The sequence below is a fragment of the Vidua chalybeata genome, chromosome 4, assembly GCF_026979565.1.
Source record: "Vidua chalybeata isolate OUT-0048 chromosome 4, bVidCha1 merged haplotype, whole genome shotgun sequence".
NCBI lineage: Eukaryota > Metazoa > Chordata > Aves > Passeriformes > Viduidae > Vidua > Vidua chalybeata.
This window is the reverse complement of record NC_071533.1, coordinates 66,762,926-66,788,391: the sequence shown is the minus strand read 5'-3', so window position 1 is coordinate 66,788,391 and position 25,466 is coordinate 66,762,926. Positions and strand designations below refer to the sequence as shown.

Sequence of the window (25,466 nt, the reverse complement as noted above, 5' to 3'; positions counted from 1 at the left end):
TGCAGAGCAGTGGTCACCACTGAGCAGTGGTGGATTGATCATAGCTGGGAGTTTGTAGCTGCTCTGGGCAAGGACCAGGGAATGACTGGAGCAAACTTGTGCTGAAGAAGCTCTGCAGAAATGCAAAAGACAATGATTGCACTAGTCCAGGGTTTTATACATGGGTCTCTGGGTGAGTGTGGGTCTTGTATGCCTTTGTGCTGAGTAGGGAAGGAAGAAGCAGGAAAGAAGAGATTGCAGCCACCTCCTCCATTTGTGGGGATGCTGTGCTTCACCATTTATGGAGGGGGATTGGCCTCAGCTGTGAGGGCAGCTGCCAGCCTGCCCCTCCTGACCGATATTTAGTGCTTGTTAAATGAACACAACCTTTAGTTTAGGTTCAGCATTTCACTTGATAGCTCTCTGCGCAGCCACCGGCGCTGGGAAAAGAGAGGAAAGACAAATCCCAAGAGCAGAAGCAAGACAGAGGAGAATAGTTAGGGGAAGGGAAAAAATATAAGGACATTGTTTTTAACAGCACTTAGTGGCCTAGATTTTCCTTTCACAGCTATTTCTAAAGTGTGCTCTATTGCAGATCCATTCAGCTTTTATTGGTATTTAGTACACTGTGTAGCAGCAGCCACTGTTGTCTGCTCAGCTCTTAACATGATACTCTGCCAGATGGCAAGGATATAAACCTGCGTTTGTACTCCGGGACTGATCAAAGTTTTTTTGCTGTTGTCATCCCTGTAACATTGTCACAGATGTAAGGCCACTAGGCCCCGGCTCTCATCCCTGCAATCTTCCCTTGCATAAATTCAGTACAGTACCCCTTTTCATAGCAACATAATGTCCACATTCCTTAAATCCCAAGAATAGCCCTGCGTAGGGGAGGATGCACAGCAAGGTTTGGCCAGGAGATTTTTAGACGAGGCTTGTGCAGGGGTGAGCACAGGGAGTGGAGCTGGCTGGGAAGAGGGTGGGTCTCTAGGAGATGTAAATCAGCAGCCCAGTTCCAGTAGCTGGGCTGATTTACTCTGGTGGAGAACTCAGCTTGGGATCTCAGCAGGAATCCTCCAAAGGAAAGGCATTTGGGAATGATTACAATAATACTCAAGGCAACGATTGTTCAGTGGTTTTGGATGAACAAAACCTTGCAGAGGAGAAAAGCTGTTTTGGAAGGGGATGTGGAGATGCAGGGAGATGACACAGGGGTCCTGCTCTGTGCAGACATTTTGCTCAGGATAATTTAATTAATCTTTAATGCATCTTTACCTTCCCATCTGGTTATTGCCATTCTCCCATAGCTTTCACTCCCTATTCTGACACCCTTTTTTTTTTGTGCTGAGGGCTTGTGTATGCCAACAAGCTTCTGCAAAGAGCCGTAGCAGTTTTGGGTGGCTGCACCATGGGCTGGACTCAGCTCCTTCCCCTAAGGCAGGGGAGGTTTGGTGTCCTGATCCACCTCCCTGCCTGCTGGAGGGACAGCACTTGCATTACAGGATAAAAATCCAGGGATATGGTCTGTGCTCAGAGGGAAGATGGTCTTGCTCCAAGAGAATTAGGCTGTCCTGTGGCCAGGGGTTGCATGCCCACACTGGTCAGAGAGAAACAGATGAGAAGAGAGAGCATCATGAGCAATTTTCCTCCCCCTGCCCTCTAAGGAGACTTGTAATTGTGAATAGCAGGGAGGGGGAAAAACACATCCAGGGGTCTGTAGGGCTGCAGAGAGAGCAGTGGGCATTAGGTTGGAAATTGAAGGGGTCTAGAGAATTTAATCAGACGCCAGTACCCAGTCTGTGCTGGAAGAGGTTCTGGGAACTGTGCGCCAGCCTGTTACTTTTGATGGTTTTTACAAGACTACGCTGTTTTAATCCTGCCTCACGCTGCTGAACCACAACCTCACTGTATGGCAAGGGCAGGTGAGCCCCTCCAACATGCTGCTGTGTATGAATTCCTCTGGGAAGCTTGTGCTGATGCATGTTTTAAAAAAGGTAAAAGCTGCCAGTTTTGTCCTCCTGACATTCATGTAATTGACAACTTTCTCTTTTCTTCTTTTTTTTTTTTTTTTTTTTTTTAAGTTTGGGTTTTTCTCACATTGGTGGGGATGAGGGCAGAAGAAGCCCTGTTTGGGATGATTTATGGCTCCAGGAGTGGTTAATTTTTTGGCAAAGTTTGCAGGAAGAGCCCCCTAAGCGTGCCAGCTGTAATCGGCAGAGCTTTCAAGAGACACAGGGAGAGAGATAAAATGTTATTTATCCTCACACACACTGGCTGATGGAAAACGTGCGTGTCCCAGACAAGGAAATTCTCCCTCCTCCCTCTGCCCCCTTGCCTCAGTTCAGGCTCCCCGGGAGCAGCTGGGCTCTCTTACTCCTGCAGTCCCCAACAGCTTCAAATTCACTTCCCTCAGCGCCTTCAAAGGAGGTTTTGATAAATGCATTGCACTTTGCAGCCAGCCAGGCTCTAATTGCCAGGAGGATTATGATAAGCTTTTTTCTTGTTGTTTCCAAACAATCTGGAGGACAGCGTGCCCTCCCGGTGCAGACACCGCCCAGCCCCGCTGCAGCTGGGCAGAGAGGAGGCAGCAAGGTGCCAAATTCACCCTGATTATTGCATTAAACTGGGGGTTACTTGGTCTCAGTCCAGCCCAAGTGTTGTGGCCTGACACTCACTGCAGACCTGTGGGTGACCTGTGCTGGAGGGGAGCCTTGTGCCAAGGCAGCTCCTCATCGGTCACCAAATGTCCTGGCACCTCTGGGGCCTCGGGAGTCCCAGCAGCAGAGCTGCCTCGTGGGCCGCTGAAGTGGAAACTCAAGAGGTCTGTCAGCCCCTGGGAGTGATTTTCTTTCTTCAGCCGTGTGGTTATTCTGCTTGTACAGTGGTTTTTTTTTTTTTTTTTTTTTTTTTATTTAAAGGGTGCTCTCGTTTCTTTGCCTGCTAAGTTTAATAACCGTGGTCTGGTTAGAAAATAATGCAGGGGAAAGAGCAGAACTGCCTTAATTTGTGATCTAAAAATAGGGAAACCTACACCATTAAATTGAGAGGATTTAGAAGCATAACCATAAAGCCAGGAAGAGTTTGCCAGGAGCTATCGAGTGACACAGATTTCAGCTCCCTCCTTCTTCTAGTTTTCTTCTTTTTAAGGTGAACTTAACAGGCTTAGATTACTATTTTGCTGCTTTTGATTACAAACATAGTTCAGAGAGTTCTCACTGTGACAGTTATCAGTAGAGCTTCCTTTGTAATTTTAAAAATTTTATTTGTAATAGATTTCAAATGCATTACCACCAGCAGAGAAAATGCCTTGTAATCCCTGTTTAACCCTTAAATATCCCAATGTATGATTGATGTACCTGAGATCCATTCCAGTAGAGGAGTTCAAGGATGTAACCATAGGGAGGGAAAGACCGATGGTTACTGTTCTCATCTGACACTTATCAAACTATCATTTAAATCCTTTTGAATTAGTCACTTTCCTGACTGATCTGAGAAAAATCCCTTTTGTCTTTGTCATCACCAGCATGGGGATGAGTTTCCCAGGTGTGAAACAAGGATAATGATGCTTCATATAAATACTTGCAGTGGAAAATGGCAGGTTGCCTGTAATCAGCTTTCTCTGGAGAGATGTGGCATCCCGCTCTGCTCCTGGTATGGTGAATGGGTTGGAGACCCTGAGACAGAGTCTTCCAGCCTCTAAAAATTGTGTTATGCTCTGCCAAAAGTGTTAGTGATTTCCTTTAGCAAGGTTTACCCTGTGGATCCTTTTGGAAGAACTCTGCTAGGGAAGGTCCTAGAGATTGACCTTTTTTCCCTGATGCCGGGTGGTTTCCTGCCCAGGGACTGACCAGTTCACCTTGCTGGTCCCCATCTCTTCATGCTCACTGATAATTTCCAGCATGACTCAGTGAGGTACTTTCAGACAAAATGAGTTCTACCCAATTTCTCTGTGTGGTTGACTTGAGACAATGACACTTTGCTCAAACCCAGCACCCCCTTTTCTTGTGTAGACAATCAGTTTTCATATCAAAAGCAGATTAATGGTTAGCTGGCATATTTGATTAAGAAATGTTGCATTTTATCCAATTTTCTTGGCTAATTAGCCACCTTGGATTGCTTAGGGTTTCAAGACCTGCTATAAAGCCCTGTATGGTACTGAGATTGTTTTCTTGGTCTTGTGCTCACCTCAGATGACACTGTGCTCGTTTCACTAATGCTATGTATTGGATAGCTTGCTGTCCAGGAGAGCCTCATTTGCCTTCTTTTTCTTTTCAGTGTCTTAGAGTAGCTGGAATCTGTTTCTCAGATGCCTTGAGTATGAACAGAGCTGTTCAGAAAGCCAAAGGCAGCCTGACAGACAAACAAGGAAATATTCGGGGAACTTTGAAGGTGATGAAAAGCAAAGTTATTCCAGATAAGCTCTGGAACATACTGCCATGAGATAATACCAGGACCACATGCTGGTTGGGATTAAAAAATATGTAGATATGTGGATAATGGGAATATCTGCTCTCATATTACCCAGTTTTTCTTTTTTTTAAGGGATGTTAATCCTGATGCTTTAAAGGCATATGCTGAATACTGAGGATACGGTTATTTAAGGAGCAATTGCTGGTAAATAAGGGGAGGATTAGTGCCTGGATGGTGGCCTAGCTGGAGGGACCTTCAGATTCGGGAGGCTGTAGAGGTGAGACAATATCTACACATCTGATCCGTGCTGAGCATCCTCACACTTGCCAGGAGTGATGAGCTTTGTTTAGAGTGCCCTTGCCAAAAACCTAAGGAAGCACAAGCACAGGATAGAACCATAGAATTGTTATGGATGTAAAGAGTCCAGCTGTTCACCCAGCACTGCTGGGTTCACCACTAAGCCATGTCCCCACATCCACACGCCTTTTGCACACTTCCAGGGATGGTGATTCTAGCACTTCCCTGGGCGTCCTATTCCAATGATGTTGTGAAGGGCAATGCACAGACCTAAAGTCCTAAGTGTGACATAGTCAGATGCCTTTTGTATCAAGGAGGAACTGTGATGGCTTGTGAAATGCTGTGGTTGGTGGTAGTGTGGGTCTAAACTGTGATGTGTTGGAATGAACACACCATCAGCTTTGAAAACACCTTTCTATCCCACATGCTTGCCAACTGGGTGCTGTGAGGATGATTAATTTGAATTTTGGTGGAAGAGAAAAGAGATTCTGCTGTCTTAAATATAAGCTACTGCCCTGCTTGCACGGCTGAAGTGCCTGGGTATTTCCAGTGTTCTGGAAATGGAGATGAAAGAAAGAGCAGTGTGGCTTGTCTGGGTATTTAGGAGAGTGCTTCAATCTGAACTGGAAACATGAACTTTGCATAGCTATGTTCTGCATGCTTGAAAACTGGGTCAGAGATGTCAGAAGAAGCTTTTCTATTGATTCAAAGGGATTTGCCTCTGTGTGCTGACCCACAACAATCTCTCTAGAGTTCCCCTCACTACTCTCTCATTTCAGCACAATCCCATTTGTTTTCAACTCCTCCTCCCTGTCCCCATCGCCTCAGCCCTCAGCAGTTTATTTAGCAGATGTTGGCCCAAACTTTTGAAGCAAGGGTAAACAGAGCTAAGGTCAATCTGAGAAACACAGCACCCCAGGAGAGCTGCTGCTTCTCACTGCTGCTGGCGAGCCTGTATCCAACTGGAATTGGAGGGAATCTGAAAAGACATGGATAGAATTTGTCCCTGCAAGGATAGCAGGGTTTATGTATTAAAAAAAAAATCACACGGGACAAAAGTGTGGAACCTTAAGGTGAACTGGGTGAAACTATACCCTTCTTATGTTTCCTCCCTTTGAAGACCTTGCATTGTGTATTCACAGCCATTACCATATGAATCAATGATTAAAAAAAACCCAAACCCAACATCTTGATAAGAATCCAACTTTGCTTTACCAGTCCATCCTCTGAGGTAACCAGAGCGAGCTCCTTTCACTCCAGCCATTGTTGGCAACACAGATTATGTTCTTCAAAGACTGTCTGTCTCGTTCAAACACAAGGTCCGTATCTTGACTGAACATTAACGTCACCTGATAGGCCCCATGTCCAGCTCCACCTTGCCCTTCCCAGCGAACCAGGCTTTATAGCAGAGTCACAATGTGAGCAGAGGAAATAAAGAGCCTTTGTGCTCCTCCTGGGTCCATCCCCTGGAGCTGATCAGGCACCAGGATTGATTACCAGGCAGGTAAAGACCTGATAACCTACCAAATTTGTATGAAGACCCCTTTCTGACGACTTCTTCCCCCTGATTTGCATTTCAGGCCTCCATCTCATTTTAGAAATGATTTTATCTGGCTTTCACTACAGTCCAGACTGCAGGAAGTTCACATGAGAAGAGGCAGCAGAGAAGCTTGGAGGATACTCCTCTAGTACTATTCAAATAGAAATTAAGGCCATAGCCAAGTACTAGGAATTAGCATTCACTTACCATCACATTACCAAATTAAATAAATTTACAAATACATAAAATCAAATTGAACAATTTAGTAAGGTTGTAAAACAGAGAATTGAAGATGTCCTTTTCTGCTTTAATTCGGCTCATGTGTGAATATGCCAAATCATAGAATTTCTAATTAGATGTTCTCCTACTATTTTTCTCTCATAAGAATGGAATTATATGTCCCAGGCATTGGAAAGTCTTAGACCAAATGGTTCTGTGTGACAAAATTATGAGCAATTAAACTTTTCTCTTCATCAATTTAAGCAATCTGTTGATTCTCAACCACAGGGATTTGTGGTAGCTATTATGTGTGGAAGTGCCACATGTAACTCCTCATTTTCTTTTGTTTGGGACAGCAATAGCCCTTGAGGAAATTTTGTATAGAAGAGGTGGGTTTTTTTTAAAAATGCCATTTCTTTTTAAAAATGGCGCTTCATTTTAAAAATGCTGGTTCTTTTTTTATGGATTTATGGAAATCCTGGCAAATAGTGATGAATTTTGTTCAACGCCTCTTGTCTTTCTGCAGAGTTGGCATATAGTGGCTCCCAGAAATGGGTATAGTTTGTGCAAAGGGCTGTGAGAGTGGGACTGTCCTCTGTGCTGTTTGTGTCCGTGTCTGCTGCAGGATCCCTGCCAAGACATGTGAAAGAACTCTAGGAAAATTTCTCCTATTTTCTTGTTTGGGAAGTGACCCAGCAGGCCCCAAAGCTGCATTACAGGAACTGTAAAGAGAGGTGAAGCCCTTCTCACCTAAATCCAACAATTATAAACAAGCCACTCAGCCAAAACATAAAAGATGGTGTAAATGGAAATTATGCCTTCCCTCAGGGTTTTCCATCAGAGGGTCTGTTTCCCTGACATCCAGCCCTGGGATGGGTGGATGACATCCAGCCTGCTCTTTTGTGAGCGATTCCTGCGGGAGGTCTGAGGAATTTTGAAGCTGTCAGGCTGTAATTCTCTGGGTTTAGCTTTTTCGAGAAAGCACGCTGTTTTCCAGAGAGCAAAGCCAGATTGTTGGTTTAAAGCTGCTACATTTCACCAAAAGAATGCTGATTATTTCACAGTCATGCGAGCGCCTGACCGGTAAAACGTGTGGGCAGCCTGTCCGCTTTTTTTTTTTTTTCCTGTTTTCTCACCGATTTGGCTTTTTAATACAATGCCTGAAGATCTTTTGAGAGGGCCAGAAAAATCTGCTGACGGCTCATGCAGCTGATTTGACCCAGAGCGCCTGCTTGGCTGAGCAGAAAGATGACACTGCAGCAAAAATGTTACTTTAAGGGAAAAGAAAACAGGCACAATGCTCCTGCCATTGTTCCCAGGCTCTGTTCTGGTGCCAAGCTCTGCACTTAGGAAAACACAGAGGTACCAGGTTTTAACCTTTCGCCTGCTTCCCGCAGGTGTTATCTTTTGCTCTGAATAGGCAGGATGAGGTCCACAGATCACATTCAAGCCTCTAGCAACCCCGCTGGCTATGAAAAGACATTTTTTAGTGGGTTTTGTAGGGAGGAGCTTTACAAGACTTTCAGCAAAAAGAGTAATTTGCTAAATTTTATTCTTTCTGGGTTTCAGTGTAATATTGGGTGAAGCCACCGGTGTTTTCTCTCCCAGCACTGAAAGTAAATTGAAGTAGTTTAGTGCTGGGATATCCAGCCTATGATGCAGGTATTTCTTTTTCTGTGATTTAACTACATTTTACCACTGACAAAGAAGCAAAAAAAAAAAAAAAATCTGAAATCTGAAATGGCTTTGGTGAGGCTCCCATTTAAATAGTTATTGTTTTGAGTGAAAATGGTTTGTGGAAGGAGAGCAAAGTGCTCTGACTTCAAAGCTTGTCATTGTAAAGAAATCTGATGGTGAGTGGTCACGCATACCTGAACGTCACTCCTACTGCAGCAAAGCCAGAAGTGCTGGCAAGCAGCCTGGTCATGTTCCCATTGCAGGCAGGGTGAGAGATCCTCAGCTGGTGTAAATCACAATAGCTGGATTTAAGTTGGAGATTTCTTTTTCAAAAACATACTGGCTGCACTGGGGGCTGGATCGAGCCCCTTATGTGAGTTGATGGGAGTGTTTTAAAACACTCTGATCCTATTACTTGTTCAAATCTTAGAGAAATGCTTTGAGCCTAAGACAATTTGGTACAAGTACAAGCAGGACTTCTGTTTTTATTAGTTTTCCAGGCTGGCTTGCCATCCTGTTACTCTTAACAGGACATTGATAACTGTCCAGGTGGTGTTTGTGCTCCTCATATCTGCTTCAAGAAACTGAGACTGCTCCTTCAGCCCTGCTGAACAGTCATTTTTTGAATCTACCATCCACATTCCTGAAACTCAGCTTGTGCCATCCTGGGCTGTTGGAACACAGTGATCATCATACAATGTGTCTCCCTGCAATATTTGAGCAGTCTTGGTGTTCAGCTTGTTATAAGCAGGCCACAGATTTGTTTTTTCCTGCCCAGTAGATACATACACAAGGTAAGAGGTATGCACACTCCCACCCTGTAGGTCAGGTAGCTCCATCATGCAAGGATGATGCGTTTTGCAGGGATAATGCAGCAGTGATGACAAATGGGTGCCTCTGAGTATTTAGAGAGTGCCTGGAAGGCAGACAGATTATCTCAGAAGCACCTCAAGCTAATCCTACTCAAGAAAACCAGTTTTTCTTAGCCTCTAATCTACCTGCTGAAACCAGGGTGGATTTGGCATGCCTTCTTTTCGAAGAAGTGGGAAGTAAGATGACATGCAAACTGTCGGTTCAAGTCTGGAGATTGGATTTCTGGATGTGGAAAAATTGGAAAATATCTAACATTCACTGACCAGCAGTCATTTTTAATGTGAATATCCTCCTGTGCACTTGGAAGATAGAGCTGTTGATGAAAATGCACTGCCACAAAGCAGTGCTCAGTGCTTTTGTCAGTGAGGGCACTGTGTATTATTCTGCACTGGTCATGCTTTAGAAGAGATTTGAAATTATTCAAATTTTGCTTCTTAGCCTCTTCTTTAAGCACAGTTAACAAAAGTGTCAGAGGTGATGTGCACCCAGCTGGGAAGATGCTACAGGAGGAGCTGTTATTACGGCTGCCCAAAGGATGGCAGATCTTTCATTGCTTTTCTGAGACCAAAAATACCCTACTGTTCTGCGCTGGAACAAACACAAAATGTTTTATTTTATTTTCCCCCAGAAAATGGAATGTCAACAAAATGTCCCTCTTGGCCTGAAAATGTTGACCTTTCCTATTCCTCCTGGCCACTGCATGGGTTCATTGAAGCACACAGTTACTTATCCCTGCTTCTTCAGGCCATCCTGGCAGTGGGAGGTTCAGCTGTGCAGGGTGTCATGGGTCCCAGTGACCTCTCCTCTGGTAACAGCAATGCCTTCCCATGTGAAGCTGTAGCTCAGCTTTTTGCCAGGATTCTCCTTTTTTTTTGTAGACGAACCCATTAACTGTCACTTAAACGCCCCCTGGCCCCATCTGCAAATCATAGTTTAAATAAACATCAAGCTGTTTCCCACCCACTAAAATAAATCTTCCAGCACTCTAGCTGGTGTGTTCAAGGTTGTTTTTGTCCTTGCTAGTTTTGTTGTCAGGTCATGCTAACCTGACCATAAATGTATATTTTAGTGGAAGGAAACATGGGGCTGATTCTTCAGCTGGTATTCAAGGCTGAGTTACAATTGATTAGCTGCACAAATTTACTTTAAACAAGCATCTGTGACTTTTTAAAGTGACCCAATATCTAAGGAAGCAGTTTCAAAAAATAAGATGGGCTCCCACCAACCTGTTGGGGTGGCGTGAGTGGAAAAGAAGAGATAAAAAAGGCAGAACCTGTGCTGCTACAGGGCTGTTTGGTAATGATGTTAGCTAGGATTGTTTTGGTGCATTCCCTTCATGAAAATATAGCCACTTCATTAAAAAAAAAAAAAAAAAGATAAATACCACCATCTCAATTATATAGATGGGGAAATGAGGCAGAGAGAGATGAAAGGACTTTGGCCTATTCATCCCACCAGGAAAACAACAACATCCAGGTCAGCCAAGTCCCTGTCTTTACACTTTGGTCCTTAGGCTATGGCTTTCTAACTACCTTGCACCTGTGTAAATAGGGAGGCAGGTGCAAAGTCCCCTCTGCTGTGGCAGCCTTGAGAAGGCAGGAACTCAGAGAGACATCCTCAGAGAGTGGCTGAGCAATGTCATTGTCCTCCCTTACCTCTGCTGCCTGCCCCAGACAGCAGGACTTGTGTCCTGCCCGGGCAGGAGGCATTGCTCTGGCACTGTGAAAGCATGTAGTCAGCACCAGAGATTTCATGCTCTGTCTCTTGAAATCCAATATGAAGCAGTTGCCTTCTCTCCATCCCACAGTCTCATTACACAGCTCTGTGTGTGGCCTCTCCCCATAATTAACCTGAGGGGGTTACTTTCCTTTTCTAATTTGTAGGAAGTGGCTCATGACATCTGTTGCAGCCCGGAGGCTCCTTCCTGCAAACCTTTAGCTGGTTCTCGTTGAAAGAAAAGGCAACACAAAGCAGTGTAACAATTAACCGGGCTGAGTCCTGGCTTTGAAAACAGCATCTTTCAATTGCTCAATAAAAATCTGCTGAGAGCAGAAGACAGTGCATATTCTTTTTAAAGGGAACCATGGGCTTAAACCTCATGACTAAGTATCTTCATTTCTCTTCTTGTTAATACTTCAGGGAAAAACTAACGAACAGCAACTGACCTAAGAAGACTTTTAGCCTGTTCTGCTTTTTTATTCTGTTTGTCTCATGGCACAAAATCATAATAGTGCTCTTCCTCACAGTTCACCCTTTCTCCTTTGGAGACTTACACTTACCTATTGCATCATACCTTAGCTGGGGCTTGATACTGCAGGGAACTCCCCTATAAAAGCCACTATAGAGTTTGATCCTGAAATGTAAGTTTGATCCTAAGACTCTTGGAAGTGAGAAACTTCTTTCCTAGATTCTAAAGGAAAAAGGGATCATTTGAATTATCTTATCACAAGAAGGCTTTCCAGTTTTATCATTGTACTTAGGTGATGTTTTGGCAAGGAAAAGGTCCAAAAGAGACAGAAAGGTGCACCAGCTTATTCTGTGGGAGGGAAATCACTGGGATGGGTGGGAAGCTGGTTCTCACCTGCCAAGCTAGTTTAAGGTGATGCTCTCCCAGTCCCACTTCTTGGAGCTCTTTATTATTCTTATAAAGTCAATATTCTTCAGGGCATGAAGAGAGGAAAGCTGTACAGGTGCATCTGTGTGTGCATTAGAGCTGTGAGAACATATGTAACTCTTATTATCACTGATTTATTACAGGGCTTGCCATGAGATTTTTCTGATCTGGGCTGTGGCAGTTCTGAGAAACATAAATTTTATCCTAGACCTAAAACATTTTTTACAGTACATCAATTTTGATATACTTTCATCCCAAATTTGTACTTCCCCTCACATTGGCATCTTCTGACTGAAATGCGGGCAGCTGGAAATGGTTGACTGTAATCTCACCCAACCTCTTGCGTAACGTGCTGCACAAAATCTCTCATGGTCCTTTCTGCAGCATTTCTGTTGGGCACAGAGCATTAGCTATGTGTAGATAAAAACCCTTTTAGAAAGCTGTCTGTCCTGTGTTTGCAGCAGGCAGTTGTAGCCTGAGTCAGGCAGCTCTGACCTCCGCCAGGGCTGGTGATACCTTAACAGCAGTTGTGTGTGTGTGTACTGCCGTAACAGCAACTGAATGAAAAAGGCTTTGAAGTTGCTGGCTGGCTGGGGAGCAAAAGTCCCTTCATCTTTCAGCACCAGTGGTGCTTGCCAGGCCATACAGTGCTACTGGAAACCCCCTTCCTGCTCCTGATTGTGAGTGTAATGAAGATGACTGATAATCAAAGTGCCATTTGCCTCCTGCTCTCCATGCACAATGGAAGCAGCCTGGTGGGTCCTGCTGAGATTCCTACATGTGTAAGGGCTTTTTAGGTTGATGATTCATGCTGGAGAGTCATACAGGAAAGGAATCCCTTCCTGCATGGGCTGAGCTGCTGTTGTGTGAGGGCTTGCAGGTGAACAGTGCCTGGAGTTTTGAGTTTTGTGGAGCACTTCATGCCAGCTTGGTCAGATTGTGGCCCTTCCTCCAGAGTAGTTTCAGATCCAAGAGCAGGGACTCCACAGAGCTGAGTGCAATGCCTCCTGCAAAATCAGGAATCATCCAGTGTGAAGAACCCAGGTTTAAATTGCTGTTGTCTCCCAACTGTTGGCTGATAAGGGTGGACTGTGCCCTGCCACATCCAGGCCATCAAGTTGTCCTCTTGGGAATGGACCTGTGCCCCCACCCTGCTCCCTGTGCCCTGGGATAATAGCAGCAATATCCCTACACTCCCCATGAGTAAGGCTGGAGCTGTACCTGGGGTACAACATGTGTCAGGGAAGAAACATTTCTCCTCACAACACTGCACAACTACAAGGGCCCTTTTAATTTTAACACTATGCATTTGAAAGGTCTGCTTGGCAAAGAGCTGAATGGCCCCATGAGCAGTGTGAAGGGGATACGTACTTGGCAGGAAATATATGGCTCTGTTAATAAATAACAGGGATGATGTGAATGCTGTGTAGGGGGCTACAGCAGGAGCAGGCTGTGGGGATGCAGAATTGAGGGTTCTGTTCCAAGAGAAGGGGGGCTTTTGTGTGGGTTGGTGATATGGGGGTCTATCCAAATGTGTAAGGCCCTGGTTAAAAGCTAATGGGCATGAGGGTTGCTGAGCTGACTCTTACAGCAAACAATAATATAAAGAACACATCACTTGGAGCCACTGGAGCCTGGGCTCTGCAGATCCATGGGTGAAAGGGCTCGGGGAGAAAGGGGAATCCCTGCCATGTCACTCAGCATGTCATACTTTGCTTTGTGAACATCAGAAAATTATTCTGTGAGTTCCTCCAGAAGTGCTGCTTGCTTATGTTTTGGGAGGAGAAGAGAGGGTGGAGGGTCAGGGGACAGTAAAAAGTACAGTTGACATATTGTCTTCAAGTGATCTGTGCAGCTTTAGCCACTAAAGCCCTGACCTGCCCAAGTGCTGATTTGTTGATCTCAGATTCACACTGCAGTGACTGTGTCTTCTAGAGGGGCCCCACTTGGGATTGCCTAAGAATTGCTCAGAAGTGTTCTTCTGACATCACCTTCTTATGTCCCTGGTACAAAATACTTCTACTGCTCATCTCATTCAATTTCAGGTTACTTTACAGGCACAAGAATAATTTTGTGATGCTGTGGTTGAGATAGAGATTTAAATTTAGACCTAAGTGATATGGAAGAAATAACATTAAGGAGTTGGGGCCAAGCCTTCAAACTGAAGTGTTTAATAATAGATGCCTAAATCTGCACAGGCATTTAAATGTGTTGCCTTGTCCTGATCTGTGAAGACTGTTAAGCAGTTAATTCTATTAATTTAATGTGAATTTAATCGGCAGGCATCCTCTGCTACTTGCTGAGGACCATCTCCTCCACAGAGGGAACAGAGGCTCCAAATTATTACAGAAAACCTGATTTCATCCTAGCCAAGTCTTGCAGCAGACCATAAAGCTGTAATGTTATCCTTCCCAGAACCATGACTCAGTCTCCAATACTCAAGAGGATATTAAGGTATTTAATAATTCGCATTTAGGCACTGGTTACTTGTTTTCTGGCTAAGCGTTCAAATTCTCAAGCTTTCCACAAGCTTGTCACCACAACAGCTAAAAAAATTCCTTAAGGTTCATCCTTTTGTGTTATCCCATGACTCTAGAAGCTGTGACTACATGAAAACATACTAATACTGTCAACTCAGGGTGAAAAGAGCACAGCTGGCATCTTGGATGTTTTTTTGGAAGCCACAATATTACTGGCTTGGCTCTGCTCTTGTAAACTAAGGGCTACAAGTGTCACCTTCTTGTTCAGTTGCCTTTTTTCAGGAATTTTTTAGAGTCAGCATAGCCGAGGGAGGGTGAGGCCACTCCTGCTCCGCCTTGTGCCCCCATCAACAATAAAAGCATCGATTGCAGAGTTTTCTTTAACTGGGTGAGATGGTTTGGAGAGAAGCAGCTGTTGTTCGTCCTCCCCAGAGAAGGTTTTGGGCCAACATAAAGCAGCAGCAGGGAAGGTGGATAGATGTGGGAGGGAGGTGGAAGGGAGAGCAGGTCCCACGCCTCCCCAAACCGAATTATGCGTCTGTCACTGTGAGGTCTCGAAGGAGGTGGCTCAGGCAGCAGCTGACATAGGTTAAGCACTGCAAGAGCAGGACAAGTGCCGTGGCACTGCTTGTCTCAGCTGTTTGCATGAGTCCAGTCCAGTGTCACGGTGGAGGCACCCACATCCCACCCCTCAGGGCTCCCCAGCAGTAGTGAATGGACCTTTATTGCCCCAAAATAAAAGTGTGGCTGTGCAGTAACTGTAGAGCTTGGCCCTGGCTAAGCCCTTGGTGGTTGGTAATGAAATTCAGGGAATTCCAGGCACAAGTGCTTCTCCCTCTACTTTAATCTGGATGCCAGAAGCAATTTGTGCAGAGGAATGGAAGATCTTAGAGGCCACACAGATAACTCTGCATGGAGCAGCCTCCCAGGTGCCTGCACATGGGAGGTCACTTTGCCATGGTTTCACTTTCCCTGGAAGGGAATTGAGGGATAGGGACTTACGAGAGGGAAGGGGTGCATTACTGACATGTTCATCCATCACTGCATGCCAGTGAAATGAGAAGATGCATCTGGCACGAGGTCTCAGTGCATTTCTTCCTTGCTGGCTGATGTGGGGAGATGGTGTGCTGCCCTGTGTTCCAGCTCACTGGCTCTGGGCATGAAAGAATTCAGTTAATATCATTTCTCATTGAAATTGCCACGTAGGGGAAGGGGTTACTTTTGCTTTTTAAAGTCTGATGTGCATGAAATCTTATGTATTCTGTGTTTAAGAAGAGCAGCTAGTGGCTGTTCCAGTGCACAGCTGCAGAAGCACCATGGAATGACATAACACCCATGAACTGCTGAGAGACATGGAAGTTGAGGATGCTTCTATATAACCCTTGGGTCTAGCTGAGGATTTTTGGAGGTAACAGTTCCAGGGTGCAATATGCCAGCTCATCATAGCTAAAATTTTGAGGGAATGATTGATTTTAGTCATTCATCAGGTTCATTTAAAAAAAAACCCAGCACTCGGCTATTATCATGTTTCACAACTGTGCCTGGGGGACTTTATCTTGGATCAGAAAAAGGCTAATTGTTGTACAAATAAAGAATGGTAGGAATAAAATTGTCTCCGGGGGAGGTTGTGATTGCCATTTACTTTCTTCAAATGAAATGTAAGATTGTCTGATTTGGCATAGTTTGGGTTTGATCTACAATTTAGGTTACTTTTTTTACGAAAAAGCTTGAAAAGATAAAAAAATGAATAGCAGCTGCCAGGATTGAAATGAAACCCTCCCAAACTGCTGCTAGAACATCTGACCAGATAGAAAAACGTTCAGAGATTAAAATTTTAAGAAAATGCTGAGGTTCTTACTTTCGTTATTTTTTGTTACCCCCCTTTGTAATAGAATTTTTCTTTTGACATTTCACAAAAATATGCAGGGACTGTGAAACCATTTTCTCCTCACTTTCTTTATAGCTGCTGCAATTAGACTATGGCAAGGGGTTTTTGGGGTGTGGGAGCTTTTCCCCATGGTTTTTCTTACCCCGCTCTGAAGAGAAGTAGATGATCCAACACTAAAAACAGCTGAGACCAATATTGCATTAGAGCACTGCTCTTGCTGCTACTGGCTGAACTGCACTGGGGTTTTTTTTGAGTTATGGGGCCAGTTTTTGCAGTGCAGACAAGGCCATGATTATTCTCTGAATGTAGGGCTGGTGATGTCATGCTGTTCCAGAAAGTAGGCTCTGCATGTGCTAAAATAGTCATGTACTTCATGATACAGAGAGAGAGTTGGTTGTGGAGTAACATCACACATTTCATTAATACAGTGCTAAAGTTCTACTTCCACTAAATGTGTGGCAATACACACACATGGGTTTTTTGTATGCTGGTTGATGTCATGTCCTGATCTGCAAAGAGATGTGATAAAATGCAGTATTTTTACATGCTGTTCATGTGTGTGTATATACATATGCAAAGGAACTGATTGTAAGATGCTAAGCTTGCAATCATCATCTTTATTTATAAAAATAGATTTAAAATAATTCTTAATATCTTCAGTCATTTGTTGTATTGTTTAAACATCTTCTTTTGCCTCTGCCCTTTCCACTTTGCCTTCATTTCCAGCAGCAGTCACTGTATTTTAGCACAGCCTGGATGGGTTGTTGGGATTTCCAGGGTCAGAGGAGTTGAGTGGGGAGATCAACAGGAGCACTCAGCCTGTGCAGGCAGCAGCAGTGCTGTATCAGCAGAGGTGCATCAGCACCAGCCAGAGCACAGTGTACCTTCCTAAAGGCACTGGGAGGGTGGGAGAGAGAAGGTACACTCTCTGCCAGGCTTGGTTTCTTTCCTTGAACACCAGCCAGAGGTTCTCCAAGGCACACATTTTGGCTGCTCATCGGTGCAGAAGCCCTTACCACCACATCTCCATCGTGTTCTGCAGGTGTGTGGTTTTGTGCACAGCCCTGCACTGCAGTTTAAAGAGTGGCACTGCAAATGTTCACCATCCACTGAGTTGTGGAGCTGGGTGTGTTCCTGACACCCTGGGCTTGGAGGATGACACAGGCTTACTCACCATGAGCAGCATGTTCACACAGGAGCAGAGGGACAGAGTCACTCCTGTATGAAATCCTGGGTCCCGTGGCTTGTGTGGGCTGTGTTGCCTTAAGGCTGCTGCACAAAGTTCCTTCCAGGTCAGACTGCTGCCCTTTAGTCCAACCTGGCTCTTGCTCAAGGGTGAAAATAGAGGGTTTCTTGTTCCAAAACAGCAGCAGAGCTGGTGGCCTCAGTCCAATGCACCTCCCAAAACAGAGCTGGCACCTATTTTCCTTACCTGTTTAGCCATGATTTATCCCACAGCCTTTTTCTGCAATGCTGTGTGGGTCTGGAGTTCTGCTGTCCTGTGTGTTGTGCAACCTCAAGCCAGACAGGGCTGAACTCTGTATCCTCCTTCTCTGTCATACCTGAGGACAAGATCCCTGTCATGGCAGGGAAATGCACAATCTCTGTATAGATGCACTTTTCCCTCTGCTGTCAGTGATGTGAGTTCCATGAGTACTGAAAGCACCCTAAAGTATATATAAAGAATAGACTTAGCTCTTGGCAGTTTGTAGAGCCACTGGAAATCTTCTTCTTTACACAGCATGCCATGTCTTCCTTCTTTGCTCATCTCTTAAGTCTGAGTATTTTCATTTTGCTCTTTCCACTTCCCTCTGGGCAAAAAAGTGCCTGGAGGCTGTAGGGCCATGGAGTCACTCCCTTCCTTCTCACACTATATGATTATCTGCCTTATATATTTTATTGAAACCACAGAAGATTAGGTTTGTGAACAACTGCTGACTAGAAAAAGAAAGGTTTGTCATACAGTCCTGGGGGAAAAAAGAAAAAGAGAAGAAAAGAGAAGAAAAGGAAAGAAAAAAAGAAAAGACAAGAAAAGACAAGAAAAGACAAGAAAAGACAAGACAAGACAAGACAAGAAAAGAAAAGAAAAGAAAAGAAAAGAAAAGAAAAGAAAAGAAAAGAAAAGAAAAGAAAAGAAAAGAAAAGAAAAGAAGCAGCTTCACATTATTTTGAAAGTCACTCCAAAGAAATCCTTTTCACTTGTACAATGATTTCTTCTTCTGGGACATCTCTCTGCAATAGTTGTCCTCTTCCTTTAAGTGGTTACAGATTGAGAACGTGATATCCTGCCAGAAGAGTCTTGATTGCTCTACTTCAGGCTAAATGAACTGGAAAAAAGAAAGAAGCTTTATAAGATTGGTGCTTTCTGCTAATTGTTCTGCAGTGCTAGTCTGTGTGCCAGGTAAAAAACCTTCATGGCGCAGTTGTATTTCTTTCACAGTTCTGTACTGGGAGGATGTTTGCAGCAATGTTGTCAGGGCTGCTTCTCTTTACTGTACCTGAGTGGATTTAAAAGATGTGCAGATGTGGCATGTAGGGATGTGGTTTTAGTGGTGGACTTGACAGTGCTGGTTTAATGGTTGAACTTGATCCTAAAGGTCTTTTCCAACCCAGATTGTTCTGTGACTCTGATTCTTTGCAGATGTGTCATCATGAGCACATCCACGGGCTGAACTCCTGATGCTGAGCTGCTTCCAGTCCTTGCTGTGACCCTTAGAGTTGCAGCTGACATTTGGTGTGTGCCCACATGACTTCATGTCATGTCACCATGTCCCTAACTTCTTAAAGAGATGGATTTTCCTTGTATTACCATGACCTGCCATGCTGCTGCTCCATAAATCAGTGGTTTCCTTTTCTGTCTTCACAAAAGAAAATTTTACTGGATAATTTTTGGGTACCTATTGACATAGTACACTGAGGCCTGCTGAGCTCCTCATGCAAGGCCATGGGGATTTGTCCTGGGGTGGGGACCTGCTTGTCACAGTAGAGCACTGGGAGTCAGAACTGGATTCCTGATGCTGCTGCTACAGACTCACAGGGCAGCCTTGGGCAAGTCTCTCTTTCTCCCCACAGGCTGCATTATATTTGCAGTGCAGCTAATGTCAAATGAGGCAGAGATGCCAGCAGGGATCCTGGCAGCAGTCAATGTGTGATGTAGATGGAGCCGGTATTTTCCTGTCTCTGATGTGTGTGAGACCACCAGACAAAGCTTTTTGAAGCCTTTAATTCATAATATATCCTGTGTCATCCTTATGTGGACAGGCAGCTATCCAAAGTATTGTTACTCCTGGTTCTTGTATTCCTGAAGGGAATAGTGAGCAAGAACATCTTCTAGAGAATTTCCCAAGCACAACTGAAGTGGAAGGAATTAAATTGTTCACCTTCAAGATGGCATTTCCCCTTCTTCCCTAAAGTTTGGGTTTTGGATACTTTGAACCAGCACTTTTTTATTGTTTTGCCTTAACTTCTGTATTTGAAACACCAGATCACTATACCTCCTCTGTGCTGGATGTGCTCCAGCCTAAACAATCTCCATTCTGCGTGCTTAAATTCCTTTCTATAGTTTCAGCAGAATGTGGAATTCTTTTCTGCTCCTCTGTCTGAATTGCCATGTGCCATTCCTCAGGGCAGTGGGACAGCTCGTGTGTTCCTCCCTGGAAGTGGCAGCATCTCAGTAGTGTGTGAAGCAGGCTCTGTGTAATCCTTTGGGATCTTTCAGGATAAAAAGCTGCTCTATAAATACCATATCATTTTCATTGTCATTCTGGATTCAGGAGTGAAATGATCCCACTTAGTTAAAGCAGGATGAAGTGTCTATTTTCATATTTGTTTAATTGAACCATTCAGCATGTCTGATAGTAATGGCTTTGTTTGAAGCATGTGGTTCTTATGAGCTATTAAGATACCAATAGCATTTGGATTAGTCTTTTTGCCAAGAAAGCCAGGTCAATTCTTCAGGAGAATTAAAAAAAAAAAACAAAAAAAAAAAACCTAAAGCAAACTTTATTTTAACAGTGTCTTGAATTTCAGTTTAGGTTCCATAAATATTTGTCAGTGTTCCTTTTGTAATACCCATGAGAGCCCTTGGCAAGACATGGGGTCTATCTCCAGAACACGGAATATAAATAAATTCCCCAAACCATGCTGCAGAATTGGAGGTAACTTTAGCCCATGCAAGAGACCTGAAGCCAAGCAAACGGGTGATCATGGTTCTTGAATTACTACTTGTAGAGAGAAGAGGGAATGAGAGGAAAAAAGGAGAAGTACTGAGAGAGGAAAATCTAAACATCTAAGGTATGTGGGAGCCAATGCTGTGCAGGAAGGTGGAGGTCATTTACCAAGGCAATGACAGAAAAGTGACTTCTGCTTGGATTGCAGGTGCTGTCTCCTCCTAATGCTTCCAGAAAAGTTAACAATATTTTCTCATGCCCTAGAGAAAAAGGGAGGAAATTTTCTATTTTTGATGAGGATGGGTAATGCCATTTATTTCAGAAGATCAGGCCAAGAAAGCGCTGGAGAGCCACCCTATGAGCTCCCTTCCCCCAGTTTCCTCTGAACACCTTTGATATTCCTGAGATCTTGGTTCACTTCTGTGGTTTTCAGCATTATAGCTAAGAAAAAGAAAAAAAAGAAGCCTGTGATGATTTCAAAGACTTGCCTATAGTTAAGTACTTAACCAGAGGTTTAGGGTGCAGGACTTTTGATTTAAGAGCAAGCCCTGTTCTGTGCAGTTGAGGGGGGAAATAGCTGAAATTTTATCCTATCCCTGAACACAGATTGAGATTACCAAAGCTGTACAAAAGCAGGGAGTCAGAATGAAGGAGGTGTATTGAAGGAAGCGGGACCTTGGCTTCTAGCAATGCGCTCTGGTTGCTGGATCAACTCCAATAAAAATTTAAATTCAGACAAGCTGAATGCCTTATTTGTCTGGTTAAGGGGGAAGAAGGTGGGGATGGGTGAAGTTTTTCCTTCACCTCTGAACGTTAAAATAATGGTAGTAGGATGTGAGAAGTATATATTCCTTAAGAATCAACTATTGTAGTATCAGATAGTTGACAACTGAATTTTTTTTTCTTCTTTATGTGCTTAAACTGGAAAATTGCAAAGCATGGATGAATAGAGGTGTGAGAGGGGTTTGCTGGAGGACAAACCCCTCACTGTTTTATAGTGAGATGGGAGCCTATCTGTCCACAGATTTAGAATACCCTACAAAATGCTTGACAACTTTTATCTCCCTTAAAATTAATGGGAATTGAGTGTTGTTGATTTCACAAGATCAGTGTGTCTCTTTGCATGGAGAATTTCCAACAACGATCAATGATCTCCATACCAGTCCTCAGTTGTCTGCAAGTACTAAAAGTATAAAAGAACCATTAACCCCATGTTTTCTGCTTTCACAGACAGCTGTCTGGACCCATGTAGCTCTTGATATTCTATAGCTTTCTATTCCTGCCACACAGTTCCTATGTATGGTTTTGGAAATGTGACTGAGGTTTGCCAGCAGTTCCTTAATCTGGTTACTATGGAAGTTAAGGGAAAAAAATCAGGTAACAACCTCCATCTGCAAAACTACTTCTGGTTTTCTGACTGGGATTCATACACAGTCAGCACAGTCAGATCATTTTTTACTTAAAAATACCCTCTCTCCCTCACCAAAACAGGAAGCATCTTTCCAGGAATGCTTGGGAAAGTGTTTGACTTTTATGTGACTGAGATAACTGTAAAAAGTGTTAAGGCTAGAAAAGGTTTAACCAGACAGAAATACCCATCATACTCGATAGATGTATTACCTGTGCTCAATCTGTTGTATTCCTAACTTACTCACATTTTTCTTCCCAGTCTGGTTATTTTTTAAAAAATATGGAGTTTCAGTTATCCTTTGGAGCTTCATAAAACTTTCTTTAAAAAGCTTTGCAGCCCATTTCTTAATCCTATTCCATCATACAGCTCATGCCAACAGTACTGTTTGGCAAGGGGCTGTTTACCTTTCTGTACCATGTCCAGAAAAAGTACAGGAGGGGCAAAGCCACAGCCAGTGTGTGCTGGCAGGGTGCACACAGGCACTTCTCTGCCTGCAGTAAGAGCTGCACTACTGAGGGGTCTGTGCAGCATTTACAGGAGCTGAGCACCAGCTCCTGGCTAACAAAGAAGGAGAGGAGGGATGCTCGCTTTGTTCCTGTACCCAGGGCTTTGGTTTACACAGCTCCATTGTGTTGCACAGGGCCTTCCTGCCCTGCAGCTTGACTTGCTCCGTGACAAATTATTCCTTAACTACTGGATGGCAGAAGAAAAGCTTTACAGCCCTGAGGTTATTCTTAACAAATCAGGTTACAGAAGACTTGAAAATTATATTGAGCAGAAAAGCACCATGAGGTTTCCTTGGGTGCTTGGGCTGTGTTAAGCTTTACTAAGGCAATGTGCTAATGAAGCTTGTTAAAATGCAATTACACGTTAATGCTGTGGATGCAGAAATGAGGATAATCAGCAGAGAGGTGCTAGTGAAGCTGTTGTGATTAGCATGATTTGTGTGTGTCACTGCTGTGCTCAGGGCCTTCACCCCACTGTGCAAGGTGTGTGAACACAAAAAGGCTGTGCCTCAGGAGCTACCTGGGGGTATGAGATGGAGGATGGCAGGAAAATGGGTGGAGCAAAGCAGCAATGAGATTGTAAAATCTTACAATCGTAGAATGGTTTGGGTTAGAAGGAACCTCAAAGATCAGTTATTTCCAACCTCCTTGCCACGGGCAGAGACACCTTCTACTAGACCAGGTTGCTCCAACCAGGTTGTATCCAGTCTGGCCTTGAACACTTCCAGGGATGCAACAGCCACAGCTTAACAGGGCAACGTGTTCTAGTGTATGCTGAGTAAAGAATTTCTCCCATTCATCCGATTCCAATATCTTCTTCTTTTAGTTTTAAACTGTTTGATGGTGTTGGCCATGAAGACCAGCAGGATGCCAGGCTTGGCTGCTCACCAGTGGTGGTGGGTTCCTGGTGCAGGAAAGCTTTAGGGGACATGTGCAGGGAGAGAGCCAATGCCTCAGCCAATGCCAGTGGGGAGCTGCTCCCACGCGAGGCAGGAAACACCCATGATTTTCTTTGAAAAATGTAAAAAGGCAGGAGAGAGCCTGGACATCTGGCACAGCTGGAAGAGGGTGGACCTCTGGTAAGGAAGAGGTGATAGAACAGTGATTGGGAAGAGGCCAGGAGGAGCCTTGACAAGTGAAGAAAAGTAGCAGCTGTTTGATGTGGCAGGGCAAGGGAAAGGTGGATGTGAGGAGAGGGAGAAGTGGCCAGAGCAGTGCCTAGAAAAAATTAATATGGATGAGGCAAGAGTGTGCTTTGCCAAGGCTGGAGCAGCAGAGTCTTGATGAAATATGATGGGAGTCTGGATGCAAACTGCAGGTGAGTGGATGGGCAGCCAGGGCTGGGCTTATCAAGGAGCTGCAGAAAGACTTTGGCTCAGGGTCTGAGCCAGGATGGGGAGAGCTAGAGGGAGAGCAAAGCAAAAAATAACACCAGGGCTGTGGGCCTGAGTGACAGGCAGGGCAGTAGCAGTGTCCACAGCAATTAAGGAAGGAGGTGGGGAGGGGGAGGAAGATTAAGAGCTCTGAGCTTGAGCTGACAGCTCGACATCCAGGAGATGTCAGGGAGACAGGCAAAGTTTTCGTCCGGACAGAGAGAGACAGGCCTGGATGATCGGATCAGACAACTGGGGGGACTGATTTATGTGAGAAGATTAAAAGAGCTGCTTGTAAATATATGTATAGCTTGGCTAAGTGACACCTGAGGGGACAATAACTGTCTGCAAGTGTATGAAGGGATTGGATACTGGGGCCAGGAGGAGGGGGAGGGAACAGTTTAGGAGTGTAGATGAGGATTTTGACTAGAGGCAGTGGAATGGGGTGGAGCAAAGCTGGCTGTATTGCCTCATTAGGGAAAATATCTCCCCTGGAAAACGGAGAAGATTCTTTGGTGAGTCTTAAGACCTGCATATCCATCTAGGTTCCCATCTGCCTGTGATTACAGGGTGCCTGGCAATCTGGTGTGTGTCCTCATGGTACCTCGAGAGAGGAAGGTGTCCCCAGCTTTGTGCAATCTGTGGCACTTTGGTGCCTTTTGTGACCCTTGCTCTCTGCCTGTCAAGGACCTAAGAAAGTACCTTATCCATTAGGTTCTCTTCCCTTTTATTTGTCTCTGTTTTAAAGGGCCATTTCTGCAGATAGTCCAGAGAGATGGATGGGAACAAGACCCAGTGGGGCTCCTCCAGCCCACAGTTTGTGACATTTTCTCCACATGGTCCTTACAACTTTTTAACTTAGAAAGTTTTACTCCTCTGTTAAACCAAGGGAAGGAGCAGCAGATATTAGTTTGTTTCTGCTGGGCTCATCTAAGGGCCAGTGCCAGTTTAGTGCCTTGTCTGCCTTTTTGGGTATTTCAGAGGGAGATCCAGGGCATCTGCAGGAGGCAGCTCCCAAGTGAGCTGTCTATTGGGAGATTTGGTTTCCTTACACTGGTTACAGCCTTTTGCAGGTCCCAGGTTTCTATTTACTTTGAGCAACATTACTTAGAACATGAAAGGGTTTTCCTAGGAAACTTTAACAGAACATTGAGAAAAGTAAAAGGAATGAGCATAAAGTGGTTCCATCCCAATGTTTGTTATTTGATTTTCTGGTGGAGGTTCTGCTGTGATACCAGATGGGGGTTAAATCCTCAGATAAATCTTTCAAAGAAAGAGCCCTACTTCCAAAGTCAAATTCCAGCTGTCTCCTTCTGTCTGAGCACCCTTTCCATACCTATCCTTGTCTGGCTGGTCTTTACATTGGTGTCCTAAAGAGATGAAATTCATGTGGTGACATTTTTTGAGGGTCAATCCATCTCCATCCCTTCCAGTAGCTTTTAAGCCTATAAGCCAATTTCACACACATTGTTTGAGAAGGAGTGGTGTGAGAGATACTAAGTTCAAACTTAGTGAAAATGGGAAGTCATGTAGAAGGGATTGTAACTGTGCTGCATCCCACTGCCACCAGGCTTGGAGCAAAGGCCATTGCAAGTCTTCAGCCTTTTCTAAATATATAGATGAATTTTCTAAATAGAGAGACATTAATGCAGCAGTGACAAACATGCAAATAAATAAATGAAGATGTCATCAGATTCTTGCCCCCTAATAGGCCCTTGGAAATAGCTCCACAGAATGTAGAGCCATTGGAAATTAAGCTGTGTTAATAAATTGCCTGTCATTGCAAACTGCCCCATCCCCAGTGTGGGGCTGTACAGGTATCAGTGGAAGATGTGAATTGCTGGTGGCTGTTGCACCTCTTTCTGTGCATGAGGTGCTCAACGTGTCAACCCTTACCAGTGCCAAACTGAATCTAATTATGCATTATCAATGAAAAATAATATGGAACCAAATAGTACAGAACCAAATTATACAGAACCAAAATTATTTTCCAGTTCTTCATGCAAAGTTCAGCTGCATTTTAATGGTGG

General features: G+C 44.2%; 1 protein-coding gene across 3 annotated transcripts in view; it reads left to right on the top strand.

Annotated features, from left to right (window-relative positions):
• FGFRL1 (fibroblast growth factor receptor like 1) overlaps window positions 1-25,466 on the top strand; it is a 164,790-nt gene that overhangs the window by 42,127 nt on the left and 97,197 nt on the right. The gene's annotated exons all lie outside the window — the stretch shown is intronic.